General features: G+C 47.2%; 1 protein-coding gene across 4 annotated transcripts in view; it reads left to right on the plus strand.

Annotated features, from left to right (window-relative positions):
* The window catches only part of SRRM3 (serine/arginine repetitive matrix 3), an 89,232-nt gene that overhangs the window by 13,617 nt on the left and 58,508 nt on the right, over window positions 1-17,107 (plus strand). The window contains exon 1 of one of the 4 annotated variants that reach the window (XM_089493260.1): window positions 413-541. The exons of 2 other annotated variants lie outside the window; for them this stretch is intronic. The gene's annotated coding sequence lies outside the window, so the exon portion shown is untranslated. Of the gene's footprint in view, window positions 1-412; window positions 542-4,381; window positions 4,415-17,107 lie in introns of those variants that run through there. One more of the 4 variants, XM_089493261.1, reaches the window with a different exon arrangement.

Genomic DNA, 17,107 nt, shown 5'->3' on the forward strand with positions numbered 1-17,107 from the left:
GGCAGGAGGCGATTTGGCCACAGTCCCATCTGCTGTGTCTCTGTGTGTGCATGTCTGTCTGTGTGTGTTATCCAAGACTGGGTCCTTCTGTCCTCTTCTTTCTGCAAAGAGCAGGTGGTGTGTGTGTGTGTGTGTGTGTGTGTGTGTGTGTGTGTGTGTGTAACGTATGTGTGTTTATATTTGCTTCTGGAGATCTCTTCTGTCTCCAGGGAAGGCAGATGCCAAACCAGGTTGACGGCTGTTGTTTGGAAAACCTTCCTTTCCTAGCAAGGATGTCTTAAAATTCCATTTATTGCTCGATATCAATAAATATATACTTATTGTTTGATATCAGTACATGTATATTTATTGTTCAGTATCAATATATCTCTATTTATTCTTCAGTATCTGCTCTGTGTCTGATCAAGACTGAACGGGAGCTTTCCAAAAGTGCTGAATTCTGGCTTCTAAATCCATTCGACACTTTGGAGAACTCCTCTCATGCTGTTGTTGGATTGCAGCTCCCAGCATTCTCCGTCACTAACTCTGCTAGATCAGCCTGGTAGGACTTTGTCACCTAAGAACATCTGCCCCACATGTTTCCCAGTCTTACCATACCGGTTGGGGGGATTCTGGGTGCTGTAGTCTCCAAAAAGGAAGATTTCCAGACTTGGTGCCTGTGTAGAGATAGACATGTATAATAGACAACTTTAGTGGAGCCATTGCTCTTGAATGGGAAGGTTTGATGCCAATGAATTAAAAGGAGCACTTAAGATTCACACGCATAAAGACATAATTAACTGTTTGAACCCCGGGCCGGCTGTGAGCATTAGAGGCTTTCCAAAGGATTAGACCTTTCTAGACCAGACCTTCAGTAATGACAAAAGCCCCCCAAAAAGACAGCAGCCTTTTCCTTCTCACAAAGTGGCAATCCTCTCTTCAGGAGCAGATGGCTGGGATTTTGTCTTTTTTTAAAGCAGAGAAATGCCCGGCGGGTGAACTTGGCCCATGATATCTGCAGAGCCACTCCAGGGAGAGGGAATGCACTCATCCCTCCATATTTGCGGCATCGACATTTGCGGCTTTGGTTATTCGCAGATTTGATGCATAGGTTCTCTCTAGGAATATCTAGGTCCTCCAGTGCAACTCTATGGTCAACTTTAAATGTTGCACTGAAAGACCTAGAGAGAATACTCTACTAGGCCTTTGTATCTCCTCCAGCGCAGTTCTATGGTCAGTGTCTGTCGGACGTTGGCCACAGAGTTGCACTGAAAGACCTACAGATTCCTAGAGAGAACACTCTACTAGGCCTTTGTAGCTCCTCCAGCGCAGTTCTATGATCAGTGTCTGTCGGACGTTGGCCACAGAGTTTTGCCGGAGGACCTAGAGATTCCTAGAGAGGATACTCTACTAGGCCTTTGTAGCTCCTTCAGCGCAGTTCTATGGTCAGCGTCTGTCGGACGTCTGTCGGACGTTGCAATGGAGGACCTAGAGATCCCTAGAGAGGTGTCCTTCCAGGTAAAAACATAGCGCTTTTGGTGTTTGCATTTTTTTCCTTATTCTTCCTCCTCTTCCTTTCTAGTCTTTCTTTTCTTCTTCCCCTTCTCCTGCCTCCTCCTTTCTCTCTTCCTCCTCCTCCTCCTCTTCTCTTCTTCTTGGTCTAAATTGGCCTGGGTCCCCAATAAATGGTGGCACTGCCCATGTACCCCCCTTTAGAACCCTTTTTTTTTTTTGAGGGCAAACATTTTTAGCAACATTTTTCAAGGCCTCCCCCCCCCCCACTCCTAGAAACCATATTGTGGTTTGAGTGTTGGACTATGACTCTGGAGACCAGGGTTCAGTTCCCAGCTCGGCCACGAAACCCGCCAGGCAACCTTGGGCCTAAATCACAGACTCTCAGCCTCAGAGGATGGCAACGGCTAACCTCCTCTGAAAATATCTGCCCAAGATAAACTCCATGATAGGGTCACCATAAGTCAGAAATGACTTCAAGGCACACAAACAATGACAGCAAAGGTGGCCCAGAGAGTCTCTGTGGTGGGAATGGCCTGCGCAGTCCCTAGAAGCCATTTCGAAGCACACATTTCTGTTATTAGCCCCTGGCGGCTACAAACCAGCCTTGTGGGGGTTGCATATGCCCCTTGGGATGAATGCATGATGCAGGAACATGTGCTATCTCTATTCCTAGGGTCAGAAAACCAGCAAGTTGGCATGAGTTGGCATAAGTGGTGGCTGTTGACTTCCATGTCTCTGGGGCAGTAAATTCAGTCTAGTATGTATGTATGTATTTATTTATGATAGCTTTAAATAAGCGATTCCTGCTGCTTCTATTTAGGTACAGGCTTTTAACATGCTTGGAGAGAGCTTTGAAAACCTGGAGTGGGTCTGCCATCCCTCTGACATGGCACCCAGTGCTTGCAAGACCAAAGGGTGGATTTAAACCCCATAACTGAGAAATCCCCTTCTAAGATGAAGTGGCATATCATGTCATCTTGGATATCTCATTTCTTTGTCAAGAGGGGAAAAAATGTGGTTTAAATATAGGTGGGAACTTTGGTTCTAGGCTGTGGCTGACGGCACAGAGAGATGTGAAAGAAGGCAGCTGTTTCTCCTGGCTTGGCATGCGCAGACAAGGCCAGAAATACCTCTTCTCTCGGTATTTTCCCCTTCCCGCGCTTCCCATTGTCCTCATTTCTCTGGACAGGTGGCAGGCAAACTTACATAATCCTATTAGTACAGGAATAGCGGCTTCTCTCTTATATAAGCATCCCATTGATGAAAGATAGGAGAGACAAACCTTCTAAAAAGACGTGGCGGAGGGGATCCATAATGGGCGAGCGATACTTTGGGGATCTCCAGAACGTGCGTGCGTTGCTTCTCTAAACTGCCCAAGACTTTATTCTAACAGAAGAACAGGTTTCTAGCCCTCATGGTGTGAACCTAAGCTAATACTGTAGTATGTTTAGGCAGGAAAACAAATATCGAAAGGCTCAGATATACAAAGGGGGACACCTGGCTTGGCTACAGTACCTACGAAAGGGATCTCCAGGAGTCTTAGTGGATCACAGGTTAAACATGAGCCAAGAGTGTGATGCGGCAGCTTAAAAATGTGATTCTAGGATGCATCAATAGAAGTATAGTGGTCCATATAGCAGCAACTGGGTTGATTCACATGCGTTCATAGAACCATAGAGTTGGAAGAGGCCACAAGGGCCATCCAGTCCAACCCCCATTCTGCCATGCAGGAACTCTCGATCAAAGCATCACCGACAGCCTCTGTTTAAAGACCTCCTTGGAAGGGGACTCCACCACACTCTGATGCAGCAGCTAAAAAGGCCAATGCGATTCTAGACTGCATCAATAGAAGGATAGTGTCTAGATCAAGGGGAGTAATAGCACGGCTCTAGTCTGCTTTAGTCAGGCCTCCTCACCTGGAATATTGTGTCCGCTTCTGGGCACTACAATTCAAAAAGGATGTTGAGAAGATGGAGGGTGTCCAGAGGAGAGTGACCAAAATAGTGAAGGGTCTGGAAACCATGAAGCCCTATGAGGAAGGCCTTAGGGAGCTGGGGATGTTTAGCCTGGAGAAGAGCAGTTTGAGAGGGGACACGATAACCATGTTTAAATATTTGAAGGGTTGTCACATTGAGGAGGGAGTAAGCTTGTTTTCTGCTGCTCTAGAGAATAGGACACAGAGCCATAGATTCAAGGTAGAGGAAAAGGCATTCCTTCTCAACATTAGGAAGAAGTTCCTGAGAGTAAGAGCTGTTTGACAGTGGAATATTTTGCTGCCTTGGTGTCTGGTGGAGTCTCTTCCTTTGGAGGTTTTTGAACAGAGGCTGAATGGCCATCTGTCATAGGCTTAGATTGTGTATTCCTGCATAGCGGAATCGGGTTGCACTGGATGGCCCCTTGCTATCTCTTCCAATTCTGTGAGTCTATGAATCCGTGGATACAGAATCCGCAGATATGGAGGGCTCATTATATTTCTTCACACCAATTTGTGATTCCTAGATGCCCAATGAAAGTGCGCTTACAAGGGTGAAATTGAAATCTGCTCCAGGCTTTAAGTGAGCTTTCCACGATGCTGAAGCCTGAATGGGACAGTTCCTTTAAAGTTAGCTAAAGCCCACAATGGATTCACTGTCCCATTGACATGGGAGTCCCCAGTTGCTACCGGTGCAATGAAACGTCCCAATGTGAGGAAAGGGAATATATGGACTTCCCTCTAGCAAGAAAACTAGCAGTGGATATATCTGCAGCCTGGTTACCATGGGGAGATGCGGCCGTTGTGTCTGCAGGTTTCCCTTTTGGGGAATTCTTGCAAACCAAGGACCAATTGTATCTTTCCACAGCAATGCCAGGGGAGGAAAAAACGAAGAGAGTGAAAAGCTGACTCTTGGACTGAAATCCGGCTACCTTGGCCTGCTGCAAGGTACTGAGACTGCGGCAGGATTGTGGCAGATTTGGCGCGTGCAAATTTGATAGTAGGTTGCAATTCTTCGTCCACGGTAGGCATGCATTGCAAAGTCAGGGGTGCGCATGTTGCAAGGCCCAGGGTGGGAACGCTATGGGTTTTGCCCTCCACTTTTGCAGCGTTGACTTTTTATTTGTGGATTTGATATGTTATCTCTCGCAATCTGTAAATCCTCCGGTGCAACTCTGCCAGAAGTTGACCATAGAGTCATGCTGGAGGACCTAGTGATTCCTAAAGATAACACTTCTCTAGGCATTTGTACGCACGATTCTATGGTCAACTTTTACCTGATGTTGACCATAGAGTTGCACTGGAGGGCCTAGAGGTTTCCAGATTTCACACCTGTAAAATTTCTGCATTGGAGGGCTAAGGAGTTGCGTCTCTCCAAATCCTCTCCCTTTCTCTTTCCTCCTTAAAATCCACAGTGTTTCCCTATTGGCTTTGTGACTTCTCATCGTCCTCTCTGCAAAAAACACCAGGAACACAAGCCAAGCTGGCAGTGATGAGGATAAGACGGATGATGCTACGGAGATGGGTTCGGTGGGCGGGCGAGAAGAAGTGGGTTCGAACGCTTGGTGGATTTGAACAACCGTGCCTGGATGCCGGGAGGGTGAGACGGGGGCAGCATCAAAAAACATGCCAAGAAAAAGATGCCCTAAGCTGGGATTTAGTGCATCGCTGAAAATAACATAAGCGGGATTTCAGCCAGAATTATAAGGGGCTGGCGTATTATATAAAAGGAGGGGTTTAAGGGAATGCGAGCGCATCTTGTGTGTGTCTCTCTCTCTTTGCAAAAATGACTGACCTACAGAGAGGGCTACTGCTGCGGAGTCAGTATTTATCAGTATCCAAGAGAGCCCTTTAAAAAGGAAAGGATCATCACATCCCTTTCTCCTTGAGTCTCTCATGATGGAGGCCAAAAGGATGGATGGATGAAACAGGGGCAGAGGCTGGCTCCCACTTCGGTGGGATAGGGACTCCGCACCAGATTTTAGCTATCTCCAAAGCGCCGAAGGGATAAAACCCATCACACTGGGAAACACCTTGATGGCAAAAATAATAACCATCGGTGGATTCGTCATCCAAGCAAGTGTCACGCATGCTATATATATCAGCCTTTCAATGTTTATTTCTTGCTTAAGTGTAGTACATTTGGTTGAAATTCATTTGGTTACTTTGGGCTTGACTCTCTATCCTCTTAAGGTCGTTTTCAATTCTGATCCTGTCAAAGAGCTCTTGCCATCAAGTTCTTCTTAATGTTGAGGCGGAATCTCTTTTCCTATAGCTTGAATCCATTGCTCCATCTCTTAGTCTCTGGAGTAGCAGAAAACAAGCTTGCTCCATCCCCAACATGACACCCCTTCAGATATTAAAACGTATCATGTCAGCACTTAATCCTTCTCTTCTAATTTCCAATTTCTCTTTCCATGATGAAGCTCCTCCTAACATTTAGGTGGAATCTCTTTTCCTAAGTTTGCATCCATTCTTCTGGGTCCTGGAGCAGCAGAAAACAAGCTTGCTCCCTCCTCAGTATGACCTCCCTTCAAATATTTAAACAGGGCCATCATATCACCTCTTAAACTTCTCTTCTCCAGGCTAAACATACCCAGCTCCCTAAGTCTCTCCTCATAGGGCTTTATGTTTCTCAAACTTCCACCATTTTGGTTGCCCTTCTCTGGACATGCTCAAGCTTGTCCACATCCTTTTTGAATTCTGGTGACCAGAACTGGACACAGTATTATTCCAAGTGAGGCCTGTCTAAAGCAGAATAGAGCGGTATTATGACTTTCCTCCGTCTAGACACTATACTCCTATTGATGCAGCCTAGGATCATATTGGCTTTCTTAGCTGCAACATCACACCGTTGACTCATGTTCAGCTTGTGGTCCACTTAGACTCCGAAATCCATTTCACATGCATTTGTTTTCAAGCCTGGTGTCTCCCACCTTCTGTTTTTCTTTCTAAGTGTAGCACATTTCTCCCTGTCGACATTTGTTTTGTTAGTTTTGGCCCAACTCTTTATCCCGTTAAAATCATTTTGCATTCTGAGCCTGTCCTCGGAAGAAATCTTGCCAAGAAAACTCCACGATCGCTCCATGGCCTTAGGGTCACCATAAGTCGGAAACAGCTTGAAGGCCCACAGCGACATGAAGTACGAATCTGATAAGCGCTATTAAGGTTTCTATCCTTGGAGCAGCCTTGCATGTGCATCTTTGCAATTCGCTAACAGGGCTTCGTTGCCCCTCCGAAAGAGGTAGCACCGGGTTCGGAAAGTTTCGTACCGGGGGACATGACGTAGAATCGTACCGTAGAACCGTAAGTAAATAATAATAATAATAATAATAATAAATAGAATCACGGTCCATATTCTCACCTAGCTCTTGTTCTGACTCTGCCACCTTCGCTTAAAATCTCAGGGCTTGCATTGTTTCCCAAAGAGATTACTGGGCTCCACCTGGCTCCCGTCGCTGTGCATTTGTCCCTGGATCGATTGTCAAGAAATCCTTTTTCACTTAATGCTTTTCCTTTTCCTTCTGCCTCAGTGATATATATCCTCCCTTCCCCTTTCCTAAAATGTATTTTTCACTCCTTCAGCCAAAAAAGAAAAGTCAGGAAGGAGTTGTGTTGCTTAGCAGCAGCAGCAGCCTTATATTGCTGGGCCAGGGAATGCATGCACACGCATGCACACAACACACACACAACACACACTCCAAGATGCTCCTTGTCTTGGCTTTCCAAGCCCAGTTGGAGAGAACTGGATGAACCCAGACCTGGGTTGCTTAGCAACCTGTGACAGCTGCCAATCAATGGAAAAGGAGACGCAGGGGCGGGCGGACAGAGATCCAAAGTCGGTCCCTCCGGTTCATTCGACCGGTCAGTCCCCAGTTCCTTGAAACCCGCATAGATTTCCTTGGATTCCCTTTTTGCACATTTCCCTCGCCGCTTCTCTCCTGTGTGCAAACAGAGCAGCATCTTTCGCTGCAGATGGCGATGTCCCTTAAATCCCCAAATGTGGGTTTTATTCCAGGCTCCTCTACTAACAAATGTCCAAGATGGGTTTCTGCCACAATTTCATCCCACCTGTTGGAAAAAGAAAAAGACAAGGAAATTCACTTCGAAATATCCACCGGCTTCCGGTGACTCCGGGGCGGCGGGGCGGCGAATCCATTCCGGGGTTTGCTGGCTTTAAAAGGACCGTTCTGTTTGGGAATGGAAGGCCGCTTTCTCAGAGAGAATCCTTTGTAGCCTGGAGTGGATTCATCGCCACTCATCCCTAGTTTGAAAATATTTTGAAGGTATAGAAGGTGTCTAAAAGCAAACCTTGATTTTGCCATTTTATATAAGGGACACCGTTTTACTACGCTGTTGTATTTAATGGGACTTTAAGATCTTTGGATTTTGGTATCCATGGGGGGTCTTGGAACCGACCACAAAAGATACTAAGGGACCACTTTTATACTAAAGGGAATTGTTTTACTATTCCAGCTATTGGTTTTTCTGACGACACTAAAAGTCCATTCTTCTTTCTCCTTATCTCTGTTGTTTCCTCGATCCCTATTTAGCAGAGCCTGCATGCTTTGCTGGATGCAAAAGAGGTGAACACTGTGGGAAGAGGGAGGTGGAGGGACGACGCGGCCCATAAATCCCCCAGTGGCTTATCTGTGTGTCACCGCACATAAGGGATCCACCGGCATTTTCCAGATTTAGACACACTTAGGTCAGGGCTAAATCGGCAGCAGAGCATAAAGACATTGCGAATCTAGAAGGGAAAGGTCAGGCACGCCATTGTCAGAGTTGGGGAGGAATAGAACGAACTCTCCTGGGTTCAGCCGAAAATAAGAACCATGCATGCTCAAGGCGCCAAATACCCTAGAAAAGAAGGTGCGATGCCAGAACAAGACAATTCTGGGAATTGTAGTTGGTTGTGGCACCGGAGCTTTAAGTACTCCCTTTGTATTCTGTACAGATAACGGGTTTTTATATTTAGGTTTTTCACACAACTTTTTGTCAGGTTAGAAATGTGTTTTTTCGGCACACAAAAGAAATTCCTCCGCAATACTTGAGGATGTTTGACTATAGGGAGGACCCTGAGGAGGAACATGAGTTTTTTCCTTGCATCTGGGAGGAAAGGACCACAATTATTTCCCCCTACATACTTGAACAAATTGCGCAAGGATTTGCCTCCCTACTTCCACCCCTCCGTCTCTAAAATGGGAAGAACGGTGCAGATTTATCCTCTACTTCCTTTCTTCTTCGGAGCAGGAAGGCGATCAAGATGAAGAAGCACCTTGCTTATTAAAAGGCCTCGATGAATGATTAATAACTTCCCGGTAAGCGAGACTTCATTTAGACAAAGCCATGCCTTTCAGCTTGAGACAGAGGAGTGCAGCGGATGGAAATCGGAGACTCGGCTGGAGAATTGGTATCAAGATGGAGTCTTCTCCACTTGCGCAGCTTTAGTTGATCTTACCTTTGTACCAGACTGTGCATTCCTCTTTCGAAGCTGAGAGGAAAGGGGGAAGAAGGCAAACAAATGGGTTCTGGAAGTCTGAAATCTCCCTGGAAGCCAAGTTGAGACTGTCATACTTTAGCCACATCATGAGAAGACTCACTAGAAAAGCCAACAATGCTAGGAAAGGTAGAAGGCAGCAGAAAGAGAGGAAGACTACAGGCCAGATGGATGAACTCAACCAGTGCGGACATGGGCCTGAGCTTGTAGGGCCTGACGACAGGGATCTTGGAGATGTCTTACGGTCGCCATGAATTGAGGTCAACTCAACGGAGCAATCCAGGTACTGGACCTATTGAGGAACCAAGTCCAGAACTTTGGATTGCTCCACCTGAGCAGATCGGTGGAGGACAGGAGATCTTGGAGATGTCTCGTGGTTACCATGAATTGAGGTCAACTCAGTGGAGCAATCCAGGTGCCAAACCTATTGAGGAACCGAGTCCAGAACTTTGGATCGCTCCACCTGAGCAGATCGGTGGAGGACAAGAGATCTTGGAGATGTTTCGTGGTCACCATGAATTGAGGTCAACTCAACGGAGCAATCCAGGTGCTGAACCTATTGAGGAACCGAGTCCAGAACTTTGGATCGTTCCACCTGAGCAAATCGGTGGAGGACAGGAGATCTTGGAGATGTCTTGTGATTACCATGAATTGAGGTCAACTCAACGGAGCAATCCAGGTGCTGAACCGATTGAGGAACTGAGTCCAAAACTTTGGATTGCTCCACCTGAGCAAATCGGTGGAGGACAGGAGATGTCCTCCACCTTGGTCGATGATCTCCGTCTGGGCATCGACAGGGGAAGCGTGTCCCTGTTGGTGCTCTTGGACATCTCAGCGGCTTTCGATACCATAGACCATGGTATCCTTCTGGGGCGCCTGGCAGAGGTGGGAATCGGGGGCACTGCGCTCCAGTGGTTCCGGTCCTACCTCTCCGGGAGGTCCCAGATGGTGCAGCTGGGAGACGTGTGCTCCGGTGAGAGGGCCCTTAAAACTGGGGTCCCTCAAGGAGCCATTCTGTCTCCCATGCTATTTAACATTTACATGAAACCGCTGGGAGAGATCATCCGGAGACATGGGGCGCGGGGTTATCAGTACGCTGATGACACCCAGATAATTTTCTCTATGTCTCCGACTGATGCAGTGACTGAGGATGGTGTCTCTCCTCTCGTGGCCTGTCTGGAGTCAGTAATGGGCTGGATGAGGGAAAACCGACTCAAGCTGAATCCAGAGAAAACGGAGGTACTCGTGATAGGTTCCCCTGGTCCAGGAATGGCGGTGGTTCCACCTGTCCTGAACGGGGTCACGCTCCCTGTGAAGGACTCCGTGCGCAGTCTGGGGGTGCTCAGGTGAATGCGACGGTCAAGAGCACCTGTCATCAGCTTCGGCTCATTCGCCAGCTGCGCCCATACCTGGCCCAGAGGGACCTTGAAACTGTGGTACACGCCCTGGTAACCTCGAGACTGGATTTCTGCAATGGACTCTACATGGGGCAACCCTTATACCAAACCCGGAAGCTTCAAATGGTGCAGAACATGGCAGCCAGGCTGGTCACTGGCACTTCCAGGGCCAGCCATATAACACCGGTTTTAAAAGATCTCCATTGGCTGCCCATTCGCTTCCGGGCGCAATATAAGGTGTTGGTGATGACCTATAAAGCCCTAAATGGCCTGGGCCCAGGATACCTGAAGGACCGCCTCTCCCCGTACATTCCGCCCCGCACCCTCAGAACATCTGGGCAGCAACTACTTAGGGTTCCCGGGGCGAGATTGGTCTCCACTTCTAGGAGGACTTTCTCCATCACCGCCCCGGCCCTTTGGAATACGCTGCCCATAGAGCTCCGCTCAGCTACCTCCCTGGCCCAATTCAGACGGGATTTGAAGACCTACCTGTTTCAGATAGCATTCCCCGAATAAGGTCCCATAGGCCCCCCCGCCGCACAGGCAATGGGATTGGCTAACCTGGGGGCCTTTTATTCTTGCTTTTGTTGTATGGTTTATGTAATTTTAGTATGGTTTTTAATGATTATTGTGTATTTTAATTGTTGTAAACCGCCCTGATCTTATGGAAGGGCGGTATATAAATAAAATTTTTATTTATTATTATTATTATGTCTCACGGTCAGCATGAATTGAGGTCAACTCAAGGAGCAGGTGCTGAACCTATTGAGGAACTGAGTCCAGAACTTTGGATCACTCCATTAAAACCTCCTAAAACCTAACGTTCCCAGCCGCTGCTGGGATGGATAGAAGAAGGGTTTGAACAAAAACCTTTGCAAAGGAGGATCTATTTCCCTACCCTTGGCACGAAAAGATGCGGAGAAGGGGACTGGATTTTTGTGAAGCTTCTTTCTCTCTGATCGTGCCTTTTTAAAGAAGAAGAACAAACCGAAACGCCTCATCTCCTTTTGTGTTTGCACAGGCTCAGCTGTCAGTCCAAAGGGTCTGGGATCTTAATTATATTTCTCCCTGACAAACACAACATCTGAAATTAATAGAGAGAAAGAGGGGAAGAAGGGTGGGGGGAAAGAGAGAGAATCTCCTGCCGCATTATCGCTTCTTATCTTACCCAAGATAATTGCCTTTGAGGGCGCTTGCGATGCCGAAGGATGAGGCAACAAAGCCGTTGTTCTCAGTTTGACAAACTGGGAATGGCTCAATTGTCCACGTTCGTCTCGGTTTCAAATCCTGTTCCAACCTGGCACCCTGGTTGATGTATTGGACTTCAGCTCCCATCGTCCCCAGCTGGCTGTTAGTGTAGTGATGATATTTCGTGGCAGCTGGTGGCTTCCATGTCAGTAAGGCTTTAGGCAGAACCGCCATATGTTGGAAATGACTTGAACGCAGACAGCGCAAGTCGGGTTTAAAACCTGCAGTCGAATCACCATCCTGCTGATATTGGCAGCTACTGGGAACGCTGCTCTAAAGGGGTTGAGGAACATCTCTTACCACTTTACAATTCAAGAAGTCTTTTGTTAACCAACATTGGCATCTCTGGCCTGCCAAGGGAGAACCTACAACCCACACTTGGCAGCATCAGGAGGAGAGATGTGTTTGTTGTTGTTAACTGCCCTCACGGCGATCCTGACCCAGGGCAACCCTGTGGATGAGACATCTCCCATCTCCCTGCCCTCCACTGCTCTACTTAGGTCCTCCAAATTCATACCCATGCCCTCCTTAACAGACACCATCCATCTTGCATGCAGCCTTCCTCTCGTTTTACTTCCCTCCACCTTCCCTAGCATTATTGCTTTTTTCCAATGAGTCCTGTCTTCTCAGGATGCGTCCAAAGTACAACAGCCTCAGTTTTGTCGAGGGAGATCTGCTCCAGGACCCATTTGCTTGTCCTTTTGGCCATCCTCAGCCCTTTTCTCAGCCTCACGTCTCAAATGATTTCCCTTCTATCTTCTTTCTTAACTGTCCAGCTCTCACATCTGTACACGGCAATAGGGAAAACAATGGCATAGAACCATAGATTCTTGTACGGTTCTCACTTTTTGTGTTCAAAATTGTATATCTTAACATTTTAGGATCTAGTAATTGTTCCAGGTCTGGGAGGTTTACCATCTTGACCATGACCAGGTCAAGACTCTGCTTTGTTGCTTGGATGGGAGGTTTTGGGTATGGATGGATTTCCAGGTGGCACCATGGATGGAAATGAATGAGGGCACCTGAGAAGCTAGGGATGACCCAATCCATATCGACCTCCTTGCAATCCTCAGGTCCCATCAGTCCCGGATGATGGGGGACCATGGGATTTCTAGTCCAAAACAGCCTTGAGTGATGAGCTGAAAGATATAGCCTATAGAATCAGTATGTGGAGAGATCTTGTAGCACCTTTGAGATGAACTGAAAGAAAGCATTGGAAGCATTGCTCTTGAGTGTTTTATCGACTAAGAATCCGAATTAATGATACATGATTTAATATTGGAGATTTGACATGAGGTGTTAAGCTAGTGTGGCGTGGTGCTTTGAGCATTGGTCTACAACTCTAGAGACCAGTGTTCAGTTCCCGACTCAGCCATGAAACCCACAGGGTGAGCTTGAGTAAGTCACACTCTCTCAGCCTCAGGGGAAGGCAATGGCAAACCTCCTCTGAACAAATCTTGCCAAGGAAGAGTTGATTTTTTAAAATGATCTAGTCTTTGTGGCTTGTTGTCATCATGCGCTTTCAAGCCGTTTCCAACTTACGGCAACCCTAAAGTGAACTTATCGTGGGATTTTCTTGGCAGGTTTCTTCAGAGAGAGAGTTTGCCCCTACCATCCTCTGAGGCTGAGAGAGTGTGACTTTCTTTTAGTTACCCAAAAGCATCACAGAGCACCTCACCTTGCCATTAGGCTGGTGCCAAAAGACTCCAGACTACCCTCCTTGGTGCTGGTCATCCACCCCCCAGCTTTTAAGATTGCGTTCATCCTCATCCATTAACTACATTACCTATTGAACCGCCCATGGCGCCATGCCCAGCCGCGTCTCCGGTGTCTGCTTTGCAAAGCGGCGTATGGAAAGCAAGCTTTTCTCTCTTCCTCCCCCTCGAATGAGGCTGCCTCATGCTTTGACGCTAATGCGGGCAAGCGGGGCGTTATCAGGTGTCCCGGATTCCACCTCGGGATGCCGCCGGGGAGAGCTGGCATTGCTTTTCACCATTGCCAGGCTCATATTTTGTGAGATAGATGGGTTTTGCTGCTGGAAAGCTGGATGGGTCTGTTTGAGCAGAGTAGACAGATTGCATTTCGCGCAGTACGTTTCCCAGATGCGCCCGAGTGGGAGACAGTCCTCTGTTTGAAAAGACTTGCCTAGTGTAGTCCTCTATTTTTAAGAGCATCTCCTGTTTGAAGGGCTTCAGTACAGTGGACCCTTGCCATCCACTGGGGTTTGGTTCCAGGACCCCTCCATGGCTTACAAAATCCATGGATGCTCAAGTCCCATTAACAGCAATAGCACTTTGCATATCTGTGCCACTTCATAGCAGTCTATAAGTGGTTTACAGTCTGTAAGCCAATTGTCCCCAAGAAGCTCATTTTGTCGACCTGCAAAAAGATGGAAGGCTGACTAGATCTCGGAGTCCTGAGATTGAACTCAGTGGCTGCAGTACTGGCATTGAACCACTGTGCCACCAGGGCTTCTTAAATACAATGGCATAATAAAATGGTGTCCCTTATCTAAAATGGTACGATGAAGGTGTACTATTTGGAGTTTATACTTTTTTGAATTATTATCAAGCCATGGACGCTTGCATCCATGGATGAAGAATCTGTGGATACGTACATTGGTGACCGATGGCGTCACTAAGGTGGGCATCACCCGGTGTGGTAACTCATGGTGTCTCCCCTCAATTGGCGTCTTAATTCACAAAATCATAGAGACCTCAAGGGCCATCCAGTCTGTCCACCCTGCCATGCAAGACTCCAAGGACCAAGCAGTTGCATTTTTTGTGCCAATGTTACTCAGAAATCCTAATTCCCGTATATCATAGAATCATAGAGTTGGAAGAGACCACAAGGGCCATCCAGTGAATGTAATGGCAAGAGTTGTGACACAAAGCAACTAGCAAAATGAAAATAAGACAGCTGGTTCTCCCTGTCTGCGGACTCACTGATCGCCAATTGGCACCTCTGCGGATGGCCATGACCCCTTTTCCTCAATGGTGGTGTGTGCCTGTGGCCACGCCAACACAGTTGCACGCATGTTGTGCCACCATTGAAGAAAACGGGGTTTGTGGATGGGCTGACCCGTTCTCCTCAATGGCAGTGCATCCACAAGGCCAAACCAGAATGGTTGCGCCCATGTTGTGCCACCATTGAGGAAAACGGGACTTGCAGATGACCTGGCCCTTTCCCCTCAACGGCAGTGCATGCACAATATACGGTTGCGTACATGTTGTGTCCCTATTGAAGAAAATGAGACTTGCAACCCTAAGAAATTTGCCATCCATGGGGAGCTTTTGTGTGCAAACTGCACCAAACCATCTCATACATGGCACCAAAACTTCACCAAAGCATCTCATACGTGACAACACAACGGCTTTGAGCTTACAGGGTCAAGAGAGGGAAACCAAGCAATGCTGGCGATGCAAAAAGAAAGGCCCAACTATCTCTTTTTGTCCTGCCTGAAGCTGATGCCAAGCTTTTGTCTCCACTAGGCCACTCGCCTTTTGAGAAATGGGTCACAGTTAGGAGAGCAGGAGCCGATGATGATCCTGCTAATTGCTGCATTTTAAATGCTTTCCCCATTTGCTCGATTATTGCAGCGGCTTTACCCTTGGGGTGGGAAGGGAGAGGAAAACCGCCTGGGTTTAATTAGATTTGCCAGCCACCCCATTTCCAAGGATTGGGGGCAAAGGACGTGCCCTTGTCCTCAAAACCATCCCCTGGAAAAAGACTTCCTTGGCCCAATGAAGGTATCCCTGTTTTGCGTATAAGGAGACTCAGGGCTTTGACACCATTTGCTGCAAAAAGAGATGACGGATCTCTGACGTCAAACCGGGTTTGAGGAGTTAGCAAGCTCCAGCCTGATATAGCTGCCAAAACCAGAGGAGGACTTCTCTGTTCCTGTTTGCCAGAACAGATTTTCAGTATTGTCGCACTAGGCCAACGCACGCAGTTCCTCCAGAAGCTTGGGAAGAAAACAGCAAATGGAGACAACGCCTCTTTAGGAATCGCTAGGTCCTCCTGTGCATCTCTGTGGTCAACATCCGCCAGAAGTGTACCATATCATTGTTCTGGCAGACCTACAAATGCCTAGAGAAGTGTTCTCTCTAGGAATCTCTAGGTCGTCCAGCGCAACGCTGTGGTCAATGTCCAACAGACACTGACCATAGGGCTGCGCCGGAGGAGCTACAAAGGCCTAGTAGAGTACTCTCTCTAGGTCTTTTAGTTAAAGTTGACCACAGAGTCGTGTTGGAGGACCTAGCCATTCCTAAAAGGAATATATTTGTCAAATCCGTGAATAATCAAATCCCCAAAAGCTTCTTGGCGGCGGAGAAGTCCCCAAAACATAACGTTGGCTGTTGCTAAATTTCTTTCAGAGCCAAAGAGGATTAGAGCTCTCTGTGTGTTTTAGATAAAGCTGATAGTAGTTGCTTTTATTGTTTTTACTGTACTGTTTATTCCTTTTTGGGTGTTGTTTTCAATTCCGTACTTGAGTTTGCTGTCGGATCTGTTGATCGTGATAAATGGTATATTGATATATATTAAATTCCCCCAAAGTTTGCAAATGCAGAGGGCCAGCTTTAGTACCATGGAGTACTCCTTTAACGTTAAGGAAGGCCTGGGATGGGTTCAGTGTCTAGCCCTGCTGGCTGGGGGATTCTGGGAGTTGTAGGCCAAAAAGGCAGACCTTTCCAAGCATTGTCCCCATACTCTTTTGAAATAGTTTCTCTACTCCTCTCACATTATTGATAGCGAGGTTCCATGCTCCCGGCAGCAACCAACCTACTGAGATCTAGATCCTCTTAGCCGCCCTTCTCTATCCTTCCCACTGCCCCCCTCCCCATCCTTTATGCCATATCCATGCCTCCTACATAATGCAGACAGCTTTTATTAGCTATTAGTACTATTACTCATGTCTGGGTGTTATTTAATCCCTCGCCCCTCCCTCGGCTCCCATTGTACTCCGTTGCCTATGATAAAAAGCTGACGAAAGCTTTGAAAACTAGACTAGGAAGGAAACAGGGAAAGTGGGAACCAGGGGATGAAGGGCATTAGTGGGGCATTTTTCTGGGATCCCTCTGCAAGAAATCCAGGGGATCTTTATAGCCATGGGTCAGGAAGGTGACAAGGCCAGGAAAGAAAACATTGCAATCCTGTTGGTTAGGCCCAGTCAATGACTTGTTGAATGATAAGTCAGCGCACAGATAAATCCCATTGATTGAGTGGGTCTACTTTGGTTAGGACTAGCAACAGAATCCATGCCAGTGGTTGCAATCCAACATCCCTTCAGCAGAGCGTAAATATTGGCATACAGAGATTATTATGATTATGTTTATGTTTATACTCCACCTTTCTACCAGTGCAAGGACTCAAGGGATGCTCTACACCATCCCTATACAACCTTCATGTAGAAATAGCCACCTTGCACAACCTATGTCAATGACTGGGCGCTGTTTCACAATGCATGATGCACAATTCACAACAGGCAGTGACAAT

This window comes from Sceloporus occidentalis, unplaced genomic scaffold (assembly GCF_023333645.1).
Source record: "Sceloporus occidentalis isolate IW3139 unplaced genomic scaffold, rSceOcc1.0.p SCAF_64, whole genome shotgun sequence".
Lineage (NCBI taxonomy): Eukaryota > Metazoa > Chordata > Lepidosauria > Squamata > Phrynosomatidae > Sceloporus > Sceloporus occidentalis.